The sequence below is a fragment of the Lathyrus oleraceus genome, chromosome 4, assembly GCF_024323335.1.
Source record: "Lathyrus oleraceus cultivar Zhongwan6 chromosome 4, CAAS_Psat_ZW6_1.0, whole genome shotgun sequence".
Taxonomy (NCBI): domain Eukaryota; kingdom Viridiplantae; phylum Streptophyta; class Magnoliopsida; order Fabales; family Fabaceae; genus Lathyrus; species Lathyrus oleraceus.
The window spans coordinates 130,811,398-130,827,663 of NC_066582.1; the positions used below are offsets into that span (position 1 = coordinate 130,811,398).

Below are 16,266 nucleotides of genomic sequence, written 5' to 3' on the forward strand. Positions count from 1 at the left end.
AGACTTTCCTGATCTCAAAGATCTTCCTTCTTTAACCGAGATGGCAGAACCAGCTCGTGCTCTTAGAGATTACGCCGCTCCATCGCAAGATGAACCGCATTCAAGTATTGCTCCACCCGCAATCGAAGCAAACAACTTCGAACTAAAACCTTCGCTGTTGCAGGCTGTGCAACAGAACCAATTCTCTGGAAATCTTACCGAAGATCCAAACCTTCATTTATCCGTATTTGTCCAATACGCTGATACTGTTAAAGCTAATGGTGTCACATCAGAGGCAATTCGACTTCGTCTTTTTCCTTTCTCATTAAGAGACAGCGCTAGAAGATGGCTTCAATCTCTCCCTTCCAACTCAGTCACCACATGGAACGAGTTGAAGAAAGTTTTTCTTGCCCGATATTTTCCGCCAAGCAAAACAGCTATGTTAAGAGCCCAGATAAACGGATTTAAACAGAAAGACAACGAGTCTCTTTTCGAAGCATGGGAAAGATACAAAGACATGATGAGACTTTGCCCACACCATGGTTTGGAAGACTGGTTAGTAATTCACACATTTTATAATGGCCTCTTATACAATACAAGGTTAACAATAGACGCCGCTGCAGGTGGTGCACTAATGAACAAACCTTATGCTGATGCTTACCAGCTTATCGAGAGCATGGCCCAAAACCACTATCAGTGGGGAACCGAACGAACAACGGTGGAAAAACCTCAACCGAAAACTGGCATGTACGAGATAAGTAACCTTGATCACGTTAATGCAAAAGTGGATGCTTTGGTCCAGAAAATTGAAAGTTTAAACGTATCACCTCCAGCCGCCGTGGTTGCTATAACTCAGAATTGCGAGGTCTGTGGAATCCAAGGCCACACTCCTGCGGAATGTCAACTCTTGACTGGAATCCAAGCAGAGCAAGTAAACTATGCTCAAGGAAGCCCCTATTCGAATACCTATAACCCAAATTGGAAGAACCATCCAAACTTTTCATATAAGAGTAATAATGCTTTATACGCACCTGGACAGTCTCCAAATCAAGCCCCATCTATACCTCCGGGATATCAGAAACCGAATCCATCCATACCTAACAATAATACCCCTAGAAAATCCAACTTGGAAATCATGATGGAAAACTTTATAGCTTCCCAACAACAAACCAATAAAGATTTCTTAAACCAGAACATACATACTGGCGAACAACTTAAACAACTAGCAAGCAAAGTAGATGCCTTGGCTACCCATAACAAAATGCTGGAAACACAAATATCTCAAGTAGCTCAACAACAAGCACCTACTGCTGCCCCAACTGGTACATTCCCTGGACAGCCCCAACCTAATCCGAGAAGCCAAGCTCATGCAATTATATTAAGAAGTGGAACGGAAGTGGAAGGACCGTCTGATCCAAGGATAGAAAACCAAAACCCTAAGAAATCAACTGAGGAAAGTGAACCTAAGGAAAAGGAAGAGAGAAATAAGGAAACCCTAGAAAAGAAGGAACCTTATGTACCTCCACCACCTTACAAACCACCTATACCTTACCCTCAAAGGCTTGTTAAAACCAAAGATGCGAGCCAATTTAGAAAATTTGTTGATCTCCTTAAACAATTAAACGTTACAATTCCGTTCACCGAAGCTATTACGCAGATGCCCTCATATGCTAAATTCTTAAAAGAAATTCTTTCTAATAAGAGGAAACTTGAGGATAGCGAAACCGTTACACTCCCTGCCGAATGTAGCGCTATAATCCAAAACATGCCACCTAAACTCAAGGATCCGGGTAGTTTCTCTATACCCTGTCACATAGGAAAATTTGTCATCGGCAAAGCCTTATGCGATTTAGGAGCCGGAATTAGCGTTATGCCTTTATCCATATGTAAGAAACTGGAAATGGGAGAATTAAGACCAACCAAAATGTCCGTGCAACTAGCAGATCGTTCCATCAAATATCCTGTAGGAATCCTTGAAAACGTTCCCGTACGCATAGGTCAGTTTTACATTCCCACCGACTTTACAATTATGGACATTAGAGAAGATGATATTACACCCATTATACTAGGAAGACCATTCTTAGCAACTGTCGGTGCAAGCATAGACGTAAAACGAGGACGACTCACCTTCGAAGTAGGTGAAGAGAAAATTGAATTCATTCTTTCCCAATTCTTGAAAGCACCTGCAATAGAAGATACATGTTACTTCATGGATATCATCGATGAATGCATAAAAGAAGCAGAGTTAGGAGAAGACAAAGCATCAGACTATCTTTTAGAAGACAAATCTAAACAATGCTTAGCAATAACACCGGACCCTACGCAATGTCTTAACAAACCAACCCCTGATTTGAAAACACTTCCCAAAAATCTGAGATATGAATTCCTAGACTTAGAACTTGAACGACCTGTGATAGTTAATGCAGATCTAGGAAGACTCGAAACAGAAAAACTCTTACATATCTTAAGGAAATATCCAACCGCACTAGGATACCACATCACCGATCTTAAAGGAATAAGCCCTTCTATTTGTATGCACCGCATCATGTTAGAAGAAGACTGTAAAACCTCTAGGGAACACCAGAGAAGACTAAACCCGATCCTGAGTGAGGTAGTAAAGAAAGAAATAACCAAGTTATTGGAAGCAGGTATTATATATCCTATATCTGATAGCAAATGGGTTAGTCCTGTACACGTTGTACCAAAGAAAGGAGGCATAACCGTTATTGAAAACGAAAAACGGGAAACTATAACTAAACGAATCGAATCGGGATGGAGAATGTGCATTGATTATAGGAAACTAAACAAAGCAACCCGAAAAGATCATTTTCCTTTACCATTCATTGACCAAATGTTAGAACGATTAGCAAAACATTCACATTTCTGTTATCTAGACGGTTATTCAGGCTTCTTTCAAATACCAATTCACCCTGATGACCAAGAAAAGACAACGTTCACATGCCCTTTTGGTACCTTCGCTTATAGACGAATGCCGTTTGGTCTGTGTAATGCCCCTGCAACTTTTCAAAGATGCATGATGGCAATATTCGCCGACTTTCTCGAAAACATCATGGAAGTATTTATGGATGACTTTTCTGTATACGGACAAAGTTTCGAAGAATGCCTTGAAAACCTGGAAAGAGTTCTTGAGCGATGTGTAAAAGTAAACTTAGTACTTAATTGGGAAAAGTGCCACTTTATGGTACAAGAAGGAATTGTTTTAGGACACATCATCTCGAACAGAGGAATTGAAGTAGACAAAGCCAAAATAGAGGTAATCGAAAATCTTCAACCCCCAAGGACCGTGAGAGAAGTACGAAGCTTTTTAGGACACACCGGTTTTTACCGACGATTCATCAAAGACTTCTCTAAGATAACTAAACCTCTAACCGGACTATTGATGAAAGATGCTGAATTCATATTCGACGATAACTGTTTAAAAGCATTTCAAACTCTTAAACAAGCATTGATCTCAGCACCCATTATGCAGACACCAGACTGGAATGAACCATTCGAAATAATGTGCGATGCCAGTGATTATGCTGTAGGAGCTGTTTTAGGACAAAGGAAGGATAAAAAGCTTCACGTTATATATTACGCAAGCAGAACCCTGGATGAAGCGCAAATGAATTACGCCACTACCGAGAAAGAACTCCTAGCAGTGGTATTCGCACTGGATATAAATTTCGTTCTTACTTGGTAGGAGCCAAAATAATAGTCTACACCGATCACGCTGCTATCAGGTACCTTTTAACAAAAAAGGATGCTAAACCTAGACTCCTAAGATGGATCTTGTTACTACAAGAATTCGACTTAGAAATCAAGGACAAGAAAGGAACTGAAAACGTAGTAGCAGACCACCTCTCTAGACTTGAGAACCTTGAACCGGAAAGAACATCAATTAATGATGATTTCTCGTATGATAAACTTATAGCTACTTTGGAAGAGAACAACTCCGACATGCAAGTAGAAACCACCTTAGCTATATCTGTCACACCATGGTACGCTGATCTAGTCAATTATTTAGCTGCCGGAATAGTTCCACCTACTTTATCTTACCAGCAGAAGAAACGATTCTTCCACGACATAAAACACTATTACTGGGATGATCCCTTACTTTTCAAAAGAGGCCCCGATGGTATTTTCCGTCGATGTATACCCGAAGAAGAGGTAGAAAATATAATCCAACACTGTCACTCCGCTCCTTATGGTGGACACACAAGTACATCCAAGACCTGCTCTAAAATCCTACAAGCTGGCTTTTATTGGCCAACTATATGGAAGGACGTACATGCGGCTATTAAGGAGTGTGACAGATGTCAACGCACGGGAAACATATCTAGACGTGACGAGATGCCACAAAAAGGTATTTTGGAAGTAGAGATTTTTGACGTGTGGGGGATAGACTTCATGGGACCTTTCCCATCCTCTTTCGGTAACAAATACATACTCGTGGCAGTTGACTACGTATCAAAATGGATCGAAGCTGTAGCTTCTCCAACAAATGACACCCGAGTAGTAACTAGACTCTTTAAAAATATAATATTTCCGAGATTTGGCATCCCAAGAATAGTAGTCAGTGATGGTGGATCACACTTTATATCCAAGGTACTCGAAAAACTACTATTTAAATACGGAGTGAGACATAGGATAGCAACACCTTACCACCCTCAAACCAGTGGACAAGTGGAAGTATCTAACAGAGAAATCAAGCAAATACTAGAAAAAACGGTAGCCACTTCAAGGAAAGATTGGTCATTGAAATTACCAGAAGCTTTGTGGGCTTACCGAACTGCTTATAAAACCCCCATTAGGACGACCCCATTTAAGCTCATTTATGGAAAATCCTGTCACCTCCCGGTAGAATTAGAACATAAAGCCTATTGGGCTATTAGAAACCTAAATTTGAATTATAAAGCCGCCGGTGAAAAGAGAATCCTTGACATAAACGAATTAGAGGAACTCAGAAGAGACGCCTATGAAAATGCCAGAATCTATAAAGAAAGAACAAAACAATGGCATGACAAGCGTATATCAAGGAAAATCTTCAAGCAAGGCGACGCAGTACTTTTATTTAACTCTAGACTAAAGTTATTTCCGGGAAAACTACGATCCAGATGGTCAGGGCCTTTTCATATCACTAAAATCTTTCCCAGTGGAGCGGTAGAAATAAAAGGACAATCTACAGAACCGTTCACCGTAAACGGGCAACGTCTGAAACACTATCACTATGCGGAAACCAACGAGGATTCGCAAATCCTACACTTAGACGAAACGCCCCCAGGATCTATAGATTATATTTAACAGTTTCTTTGTCGAGCTTGCGACATTTAAACAAAGCGCTTAGTGGGAGACAACCCACAAACTAATTTGTTATTTTATTATTCTATTATTATCATTCCCCTATTTCTTTCTTAATTATTCTTTTAATTTCTGTTTAGTATTCATTCTTGATTTATTCAAAAAAAAAATAAATAAAAATAAATAAATAATAATAATAATCTTTTCTTCTTTCGGCATTTGGCCAAATCCTGACTTAAACTCATGTTTTCTTTTCTCTAGCTAACACTAACCAGATGGGACATTTTGATCGTATGGGTATCAAGTTCAGAGGAATGGCTCAGAAACAAAAGTTTGAAGAACTAGCCGCTAGAGAGATGCTACCTAGTTTATATGCTGATGATTGGGCTATGACTGCCCTTGGACTGAGACAGAGTGTCCTGTATTTGCTGAATCAGATAGGATGGGAGACATCCCCTATTCTGAGACATTTCACCACCTACCGGAGACTCACACTAGAATTCCTTAGCTCACTAATCTATCTACCCAACCATGGAAAAGGAATTAGCAGAGGTTTTATCCAGTTCAGAATGTTCAATATGGAGTACCAATTTAATATTAGAGACTTTACCAACCTTTTGGGTTTTCCTACCTCCTTTGATACATTCACTGTAAGCCAGGAAGAACTTTTTGAATATAGAGAGCTTGAACACTTTTGGGGTAAGCTGACTGGAAATGATGAGCCCGAAGAACATGAGTTTCTCTCTGGAAACATACATAACCCGGCTTTTCGCTATTTCCATAAGATCCTAACCCACACTTTATTTGGGAAGAAGCCAAATAGTACTTCAGTTTCACGTGATGAACTCTTCATCATATTCTGTGCTTCCCAGAACCGTCCAGTAAACGGTGCTACTTTTATGTTAGCTAATTTGGACCACCTTATCCAGGATGAGCGAGCACCCATTAGAATAGGCGGTTTGATAACTATGATAGGTAATGCTATTGGATTACGTCAGCCTATGCTTGACCTTAGCCCTTTTTGTGGCATTACTACTATGAGTATACCTTTCCTCTTCAACACTATGTTTATAGCAAACATAGGGTCTGATGAGTTTGAGCTTATTATTGATAACCAGGTTCTCTGCCTATTCACCATGCCCGATCCTAGGACTAGTGTTCATAACCAAAGGAACTGGCTCTATAACCTGAATGAAACCCCAACTCCTGCTGGATCCACTGAATCCATCCAGGATTATGAGATTTGTGATGACTATGAGAATTATGTTGACCAGATCTCTCATGCTGAATCTGACCCTCAGACACCATCCGGCTATCATGATATTGACCCTCCTCCTCAGCCTGTTCCGACCGAAGAATCAGCCATACCTGACCTCCGACATCATATGCCCGGAACTGATTATAACACCGCCATTGAAGCTTTGATGTCAGAACAAGACGCCCTCAGAGGAGAATTTACTAACATGAGAGACGAAGTTCTAGGATACATGAGCAGTATGACGAATCAGTTTCACGAGTTGCTACATCATGTTAACTCTTTTGCTCCACCGGCCAGAGATCGTACAGAGGGATAGAGTTTAGTTACTTTCCTAAGTTATTTAGTTTTAAATTAGATTTTTCATTAATGTTATTTGAATTCATGTTTATTTCTATTTCATTTCATTGTTTTCCTTTCCTGTATTACATTATGATCAATTTTTATCGAAGTTGTTTATTTAATTTTATTATGCAAAAGCTATTATGCTCTACTGTTGCTTCCTATGAATTATTACTATACAAGCAGATTAAGCGTGCACAATAAATTAAACTGCATACTAAACTGATCATAAGCAAAACAAAACATTAAAATACGCTACAAGTAATTCTGTGAAGCGCCACTAAGCCTTTCCAAAAAGGAATGTGTGACGAGCGTCACACTATCCATAACGGACGGCACGCTTAGTGCCTGTTACGAGCGTCACACCCCTGTGACGAGCGTAACACTCCTGAGACTAGTGAACGTTAAGGAGCCGTTGGAGACGAACGTTACACCTTTAACTTTTTACCTTCCCCATTCATTTTCATTTAACCACACTTAATAACTTTCCAACCACTTTTTCTTTTCACCTTCCAAATTCTTCTCCTATAAATACCCACCAAACCTTCCTTCATTCACCACAAAACAATTCTCTCCTATCAAATACATTTCTTTTTCTTTCCAAATCACCCCTTCAAAATTCATCACAATGGCGGGAAATCAAAATTTCGGAAATATCATCTTCCGATCCGTAGATGACAATTATCAGAGGGAGCAATTCGAGCGTTTCCAACAGCGAGGCGTCGTTTCCACCAGGTACCCCGATTTACCTTGTTTACAACAATTAGGCTTACTCCAAGGTATCGAATGGATGCTCCGTCAAGCCAACCTAACCTTCCTTTGCACCCATAATCAACCCACCTACCCATCCCTAACCTTAGAATTCTTAAGTTCCTACGACTACACCACCCCCGCCGGTGAAGACGAATTTCTAACCGGTACGGCAACCTTCCGTATGTTTAACACCGAGTACTCTCTAACCCAAAACCAATTGAGTACCATGCTACAATTTCCCACAGAAAGTCTGCTGCATGCCAGAATCCCTCCAACCTCAAACTGGAACACAGTTGGTGTTTTCGGCCTTTTTAAGAAAATTTCCGGTATAGATACCTACAACTGGGAAGAGCTCCTTCTCTCCCATATACATAACCCCACTATCCGGTACTTTATCCGCATCTTGCAAAACACAATTTTTGGAAGGCCAAACAACAGCAAGGTCAACTCAAAGGAACTATTTTTCCTCCAGTGCGTCTTCGAACCAGATACTCAGGTAAACGCCGCCTCCTTTCTATTTCATCACATCCGCACCTTATGTGCTAGAGGCCGGCAACCTTTTATAATTGGTGGATTAATAACCACCATCGCACTTGGCCTAAACCTAGGGGATAAACTCCAAACTTTAGAATCCCTACCTCCCCTATCTATGGATATCAGCTACTGTCGATCTAGCCGCTTGATTAAGAACAGAGTAGACGGAGGATATTATCTTATGGTGAACAACCAGGCAGTCCCAAGCGTTGTTCTACCAAATACTGCCCTCACTGATGTCACAAACCCCGACCGCCACCTCTATGATCTAAACGCTCCTGAAACCACCGAGCCTTCACAAACAAACCCGCAAACAGATGAGTTTGAAGAAATGGAACAAGGTGATCATCCGCCTACACAACAGTCAGTCCCGCTCAACCCTTCCGGCAATACAACTGGCCCATCCTCCCAACGTCGTCGACGAAGAAGGCCTGCAACCAACAACGACATTATGGATGCTATCGATGGCATGCAGGCACAGAATGTCGAAATGCTGCAGATGATGCATCAAATGCAACAGCAACAGGATGCTAGGAATGCCATAACCGACCAGCGGTTTACTGAGTTGTTCAGCAGGTTCGACAACTTAGACTTACGTCAGAGATCACCAGGTCCAAGAACCAGAGGCGGAAGACAACCTTAGTTGTAGTTTCTTTTTCCTTTCCATATTGTATTTCATTTCCTTAAAACATTGGGGACAATGTTTAATTTAAGTATGGGGGGGAAAACTTGTTCTTCCTATTTCCATTTTTCAAGTATGTTATTTTCCCTTTCATTGTTATTTCCCTTTAATTATTATTTATAAAAAAAAAAAAAAAAAAAAAAAAAAATATTATAATTTTAAGTTAAGAGTGTGAAAATTTATATTATCTATTCCCTCAATTTTCTTGAGCCATAACAAAAAAAAAAAAAAAAAAAAAAAATTTTAACACACCCAATAAGTATAAAGGTTGCTTACCTCATAAAACTTGAGTGAAATCAAGACAAAAAATCATTACCATAACAACGCTCTGAGAACCTCAACATGTTAGATCGGGATAAGTACCTATTATACCAATCCCTTGAACTTTTAGTTTTATAGTAACCCCGAGTAGTTTATACGAGAAGTCAGCACCATCTTAATAGCAAACTACGTGGAGAGCCGATGAATATAAGTGAATGATCCCCAAAGTAACATAAAATATATGAATATATCAGGAAATGCACTGATTAAATTAGGTTATCCTTACCAGATCATTTAATCTAAAGGTTGCAGATCATGCAAAAACACAATATGAAAAATCCATTATGAGTTGGTTCAGTAGGTATCTGGTACTGAACTCGGTAGGGCGGACTACGGTTCGATCCCCCACAATTTGCAATGGACTGAATAACGAAGTTATCCGACTTATGTACCAGAACTTCTAGCTAAAAGCGGATCATAATCACTAACCGGTTACTCCACTATGTGCGCGAAAAGATAAAGGGCTTAATGTGATTTCGCTAGAATGAAAACGGGTGAAATAAGAGTAAAGGAACTAGGATAGCTATAATAGGGTACTTGAACTGATTTGCACAAGGCAGGTTGTGACGGTAGTTGTTGATATCAAGATTTAACTCAAGTTGCTTCTAAACAAAATCCACTTGCAACCTATTACGAATTGATGTGTGTTTGAAATTTCATCTGGCTAAAATTTTAAAACGATTTCTATACTGTATTTTGCTTGAGGACAAGCAAAGATCTAAGTATGGGGGAGTTTGATAACTTGAAATTATATCACATTTTAGGACTTAATTCAATTAGATTATATTATCATTTACTTTAATTTATCTCATTTTATCAGATATTATGCGGTATTTTCCTTTCTATTTATGTCAGGCATCCATTTTGAAGCAAAAGTGAAAAAGGAAGAAAAGGAGGTGTAAAAAGGAATAAAAAGGAAACAAATAACAAAGACAAAGCCCAGCCCAAAGAAAGCGCACGTTATGCCTGTGACGGGCGTCACAAAGGTTGTGATGAGCGTCACACTAAGCACACTCTTGTGACGAGCGTCACACATGGTGTGACGGACGTCACACCATTCCCCTATTTTTGGCACTAGGAACTCAACTGACCACGTTGAAAGCTATTTCCACGCACGCTTAACCCTCGGAACGAAAAGACCGCGCATACGGAAACCCTTGGAAAGCAGTTACACCAGCAGCTGTATAAATAGCAGCTAATTGGGAAGTTCCACCTCCGGTTTTTTCACGCTCAGATTGCCGAAGCTCTGCCCATTTTTCTTTTCACGCTTTTGCTTATTTTTCTTTTCCAGCACTTAACATTGTTTATTTTATTTATTTCTTCTGCAAGTTCTACATTCTTTTTCCCTTGCAATTTACCTTTCCCTTTTTGGCATTTAGATATTTTTCGCATAATAGCTTCTACACCGGAAACTATTGTGCAACTCTTTATCGGATCTAACCTTACGTTAGATTCTAGTTTTATTTCCTTGGTTTAATTTATTGTTTAATTGAAGAATCGAAGAACAAATCCTACCGGCTTGTGGTGGAGTGTTCAAGACTATTGTATTACGCAACCAGGTTCTTTAATCATTATTTAATATTTTGTTTTATTATTTATCTATATTATATGCCTGGAATGAGTCTGTTTATGCATGATATATATTCTTGTTTATTTAGCATGTCTGGCTAATTCGCCTAGGTATCGGTATGTAAAGTAAGCAGAATAAGGGATCAAGACTGAGTCGGTCTATCTAAACTTAAAATTGAAATCAATCTTTTTACGGTCTCAACTTACAGGTTTAATAACAAGATTTTTTACAAAAGTAAAGGACATAAAGAAGTTAAAATCAATAGAGCGAGAGTTTGAGGTTTTAACTGGACAGTGTAAGTTAGGCATTAATTCTAGATCAGGGCGAGAGCAAGTTTTAGAGTTAATTAAATTCTGACCTTTTCCAAAAAGTATTTTTAAAGATTGAATGTGAGGACGAGAGTTAAGCATTTGGATTTGATTATATAACCTAAGTCAACAGAGCGAGAGTTTGAGATAAGGGTGTTTAAAACGGTCAGTATTTTCTTAAAAAGAGTTTCTGCAACTTTATTGTTTTCAAAATATGATTTTTGACTTAATTATAAGTGACAGCTACATTAATATAAAATCATGGTTTATTCAACAGAGCGAGAGTTTGAGATAAAACCTTTAACCAATAAAGTTAACCGAAACGATTTATTTTAAAACCAAGAAACCGACAAAGACTTGATTCCCTAGTTCTGACGAACTACATACCGATATCCGTTTTATTAATATTTAATCTAGATCTTAGTTTAGCTCTTAGTTTTTCCCCAAAAAATCAAACATTTTCACCTTAGATTTACGTAGTAACCTTAGATAACGGTATATCGATTCATAAGTCCCTGTGGGATCGATATCTTTTAAAACTACGCGATAGAACTGTGCACTTGCAGTTTGTATCCCATTCTCGACTCACACAGTCGAGCGATCAGGAATAAAATTGCTAGCAAACGACAATTACCCAGAAGCAAGGAGGGAATATCAACATCGAATATTGAATGAAGATAACCACAAAGAGTAACCATCATCGGTTAGGATGGACAACAAGGTTAACTCTGCAAAGGAGAGAAATTAGGGTTTACAACTACCGAATACAGGGTAGAATACCAACACTCTGGCTGAGGAAACGAGAGTTTTACCACTACCGACTACTGGGTAAAAAACCAAAGACTCAGCTGGGAATAGGGTGAACGATTGCCGAATACTGAGCAATTATTCAACTTATTCCACAAAGAGGCGCATACTCCATCGGGGATAAAACCGCAACAACATAGGATTTACAACTACCGAATACGGGGTAGAAAACCACAAAATCCACCATCAACCAGAATGAACCACAAAGGTTACCTCTGCTAGGGGAAAAGAGATAGGACTTACGACTATCGAATACTGGGTAGTGGCCAACAACTCTGATGAGGATAAAAAGATAGGGTTTACATCTACCGAATACAGGGTAGAAAACCAACAATTCTCTACGTGGGGAAGGAAAGAATCACAAATCCGCACGGGAAACAAAAATAGGGTTTATAGCAAACCACAAACTGCTGAGGAGCAGAAAAACTAGGATTTACGACTACCGACTACTGGGTAGAAAACCAACGACTCTTGCTGAGGAATAAAAGGTATATAACCACAAATTCCGCCAAGAAGAGGGAACAAAGGACTTATAACTACCGGTATAAGGGTAGAGGCCCAAAAGATTCCGCTGGGGATAAAAAGAATTATTGCCAGTTACTGGGCAATTCATTCATTTATTCCACAGGGAAGCACAAGAAACAGTTGAAAAATGCCAATTCAGGATCAAACCAAAAAGGCAAACTGAATCAAAACTCGTCCTTTGAGGATATAACTCAATAGGAAGATCCATCCCAATATATGTGTTGGGAGGAAACGGAAGAAACCGTCATCCACGAGGATATATCTCAGTGGGGAACTGCAGAAGGAAAGACAAACACTTTCTGCTTATGGGGCTGACTCTAAATCGAGAGATTTAAACACCCGACATCTGCTTGGGGAGATCTATAAAGAGATCTACATTACCATTAGCAGGGAACAACAAACAAAAGATATATGGCAAAAATGCAACATGAATATCTGAATGTTGAAAGTATACATGAATATGCGTGATTTATGTTTGATGAATGCTGAAAAAACAGACATATCTAACACAAACAGGGTCCAGGAATCAAACGCCCGGTACTACACTTCCAGAGAAAAATCCAAGAAAACCAATTTGCTGAAGATCTATATGCTGAAAAGCAAAGATCTGCGGGGAGGCAAAAGATCATAGATATCAAGGAAATCACAACTCTCTGAATGATGGATCAACAATCAACCCAACTAGGGTACAGAAGCTTACAACAGGCAACAACTGCCACAAAAGCAAATCTGTTGGGGAATGGAGAAATCCTGAGAGTCCTGCAGGGAATCCTCAGTATCAATCTGGGAAATAAGAGTTCACTGCACACGCAAGAACTGCCACGAAAGCAACTCCAAATAACTCCACTGGGGAACAACCCACAAAGGGAGAACAGATCATCCATGTAGAATCTAACTGCACAAGCAACTCTACTGGGCATACTGTCAGTCACTCCATTGGGGAACACACCCACGGATGGAAAATAGATCACATAAAAGTAGATTCTGCAATAAGCCACTCTACTAGGGATCAAAAGCGTCAGGGAATCAACCAAATCTCTGGATGATAGATCACCAACCGACCCTACTAGGGAAAACAGAGATTTCAACAGGCAGGAAATGCCACAAAAGCAACTCTGTTGAGAATACCAACTCTGTCGGGGATCCTGACTCTGTTGGGGATACCAACTCTATTGAGGGATCACACAGATACAATCCACCATACCACAAATCTACTGGCGGAGACTCTGGGGAAATCATAGCTACCATCCACTATACCACAAATCTACCGGTGGCTCCACTGGGGAGAGGGAGGAGACTGGGGATCAATCACCAAATGCCGAACTTCTCGATAGAAAACCAACAACTGCAGGAGGAAAATAAACACTGCTCTGCTGAAGGAGATAAGAGGTGAAAACCTCAACAAGCGCTCTGATGGGGAGAAAAAGCATAAGTGCAGTATATTATATCAACAACTCTGCTAGCAACTGTGTTGAGGAAAGTGGTAAAATACCGGGATGTCAATCCACTGACTGCCGAATCTTCCAAGAAGGAAAACATCCATGCTGAAGAGAGAATACTGTTGGAGAGGACTGTGAAGTCCTAACAAACATTCTACTTGGGGAACAACCCTAACAAAAGCTCTGCTTGGGGAACAACCCCGACAACAAATCAGGATAAAGAGGATACAACCATGCCAGGAATATGAACAAATGTCTTACCTGTTGGAAATCATGCCACCCTTGGGAGAGCACTGAGAGATTCTTAAGTATCCTTTCATCATTGTGAATGTTCACTTTGTTTAAAACAACAAATTTTGAAAAAATTTATTTGTTTAAAACAATGACATTTTATTAATTAAAACATGCAAAACATTTGTTGAATTGAAACAAATAAGAGTGCAAATAATTGGATAAAAGCTCAAATTGATTTGATGGAATGGTAGCCTGCAAATGGCAAGACTCCATAGATCTGTACAAATTTGAAATCAGTGATATATATTGGAAGAGGGCTACATTGAACATAATGATCCTTTCTCTACCAATTTGAATCTCGATGTATTCGAAGCTTCAGTTGACGACGAATCGAGAATCTCTGACGAAATGACATCTGTGGAACAGAAAGTCTTATCAGGATGCAGTTACTTGCCATATCCCTAATTTTTGCCTAGATTGCCCCAGGGTGAGGTACTCAATCTAGCGGGATGCAAATATTATTTGTTTCATGTCTCTAACTTTTGCCTGGATCGCCCTTTCGGGTTCTCCACCGAGACGCTCATTTTTGCCTAAGCCGCCCTTTCGGGTTTTCAACTTAGCGAGCTATTCTGTTTTTATTTTGCATACTTTTTTTTAGGCAAAGTATTTCTTGACTGCATCTGAATTCACAGGACGAGTGAAATCCTCCCCATCCATTGTTGTAAGCATCAAAGCTCCGCCTGAAAAGGCTCTCTTAACAACATATGGACCTTCATAGTTTGGAGTCCACTTGCCCCTGGAATCGGGCGCGAAAGACAAGACTTTCTTGAGCACGAGGTCACCTTCTCGGAACACACGAGGCTTGACCTTCTTATCGAATGCTTTCTTCATTCTCTGCTGATATAACTGACCATGGCACATGGCAGTCAATCACTTCTCTTCAATCAAATTCAGTTGGTCGTAACGACTCTGAATCCATTCAGCATCAGTCAACTTGGCTTCCATCAAGATTCTCATTGATGGGATCTCCACCTCTACTGGGAGAACAACCTCCATGCCGTAAACAAGAGAGAAAGGGGTTGCCCCTGTTGAAGTGCGGACAGATGTACGATAACCATGCAAAGCAAATGGCAGCATCTCATGCCAATCTTTGTACGTAACTGTCATCTTCTGGATAATCTTCTTGATATTCTTATTTGCAGCTTCAACAGCCCCATTCATCTTAGGTCTGTAAGGAGAGGAATTATGGTGTGCAATCTTGAACTCAGCGCACAACTCTTCCATCATCTTATTATTCAGATTAGATCCATTATCAGTAATGATCTTATCTGGCACACCATAACGGTAAATCAGCTGATTTTTGATAAACTTCACAACCACCTGCCTGGTCACATTCGCATATGAAGCGGCTTCAACCCATTTGGTGAAGTAATCAATTGCTACGAGAATAAACCTGTGCCCATTGGACGCTTTCGGTTCAATCATGCCGATCATGTCAATCCCCCACATAGAGAAAGGCCATGGTGATGAAATCACATTCAGAAGTGTCGGAGGAATGTGAATCTTATCCGCATAAATCTGACACTTGTGGCATTTCTTCACATATTTGCAGCAGTCAGACTCCATTGTCAGCCAATAGTAGCCTGCTCTCAACATCTTTCTCGCCATGGCATGTCCATTGGAATGAATACCAAATGAACCCTCATGGACCTCAGTCATCAACAGGTTTGCTTCGTGTCTATCCACGCATCTGAGCAAAACCATGTCAAAATTTCTCTTATATAGCACTTCACCACTGAGGTAGAAACTGCCTGACAACCTTCTCAAGGTCTTCCTATCTTTCACAGATGCCCCAGGCGGGTAGACCTGGTTCTGGAGGAAATTCTTGATATCAAAATACCAAGGCTTGTCATCATTCACTTCTTCAACTGCAAACACGTGAGCTGGTCTATCCAAGCGCATCACGGTAATGTTGGGAACTTGATTCCAATATTTGACCACAATCATGGAAGCAAGCGTAGCAAGCGCATCTGCCATCCGATTATCCTCTCGAGGAATATGATGAAAGTCAACTTCTGTAAAGAACGTTGAAATCCTCCTCGCATAATCTCTGTACGGAATGAGCCCAGGTTGATTCGTCTCCCACTCACCCTTGATCTGATTGACAACCAGGGCCGAATCACCATACACATCGAGATGCTTGATCCTCAGATCAA

At 40.1% G+C, this 16,266-nt stretch overlaps 1 pseudogene; it reads right to left on the minus strand.

The window, feature by feature from the left end:
* Positions 1-425: 425 nt before the first annotated feature.
* Positions 426-525, minus strand: LOC127077181 (uncharacterized; annotated as a pseudogene).
* Between the last annotated feature and the right edge of the window lie 15,741 nt (positions 526-16,266).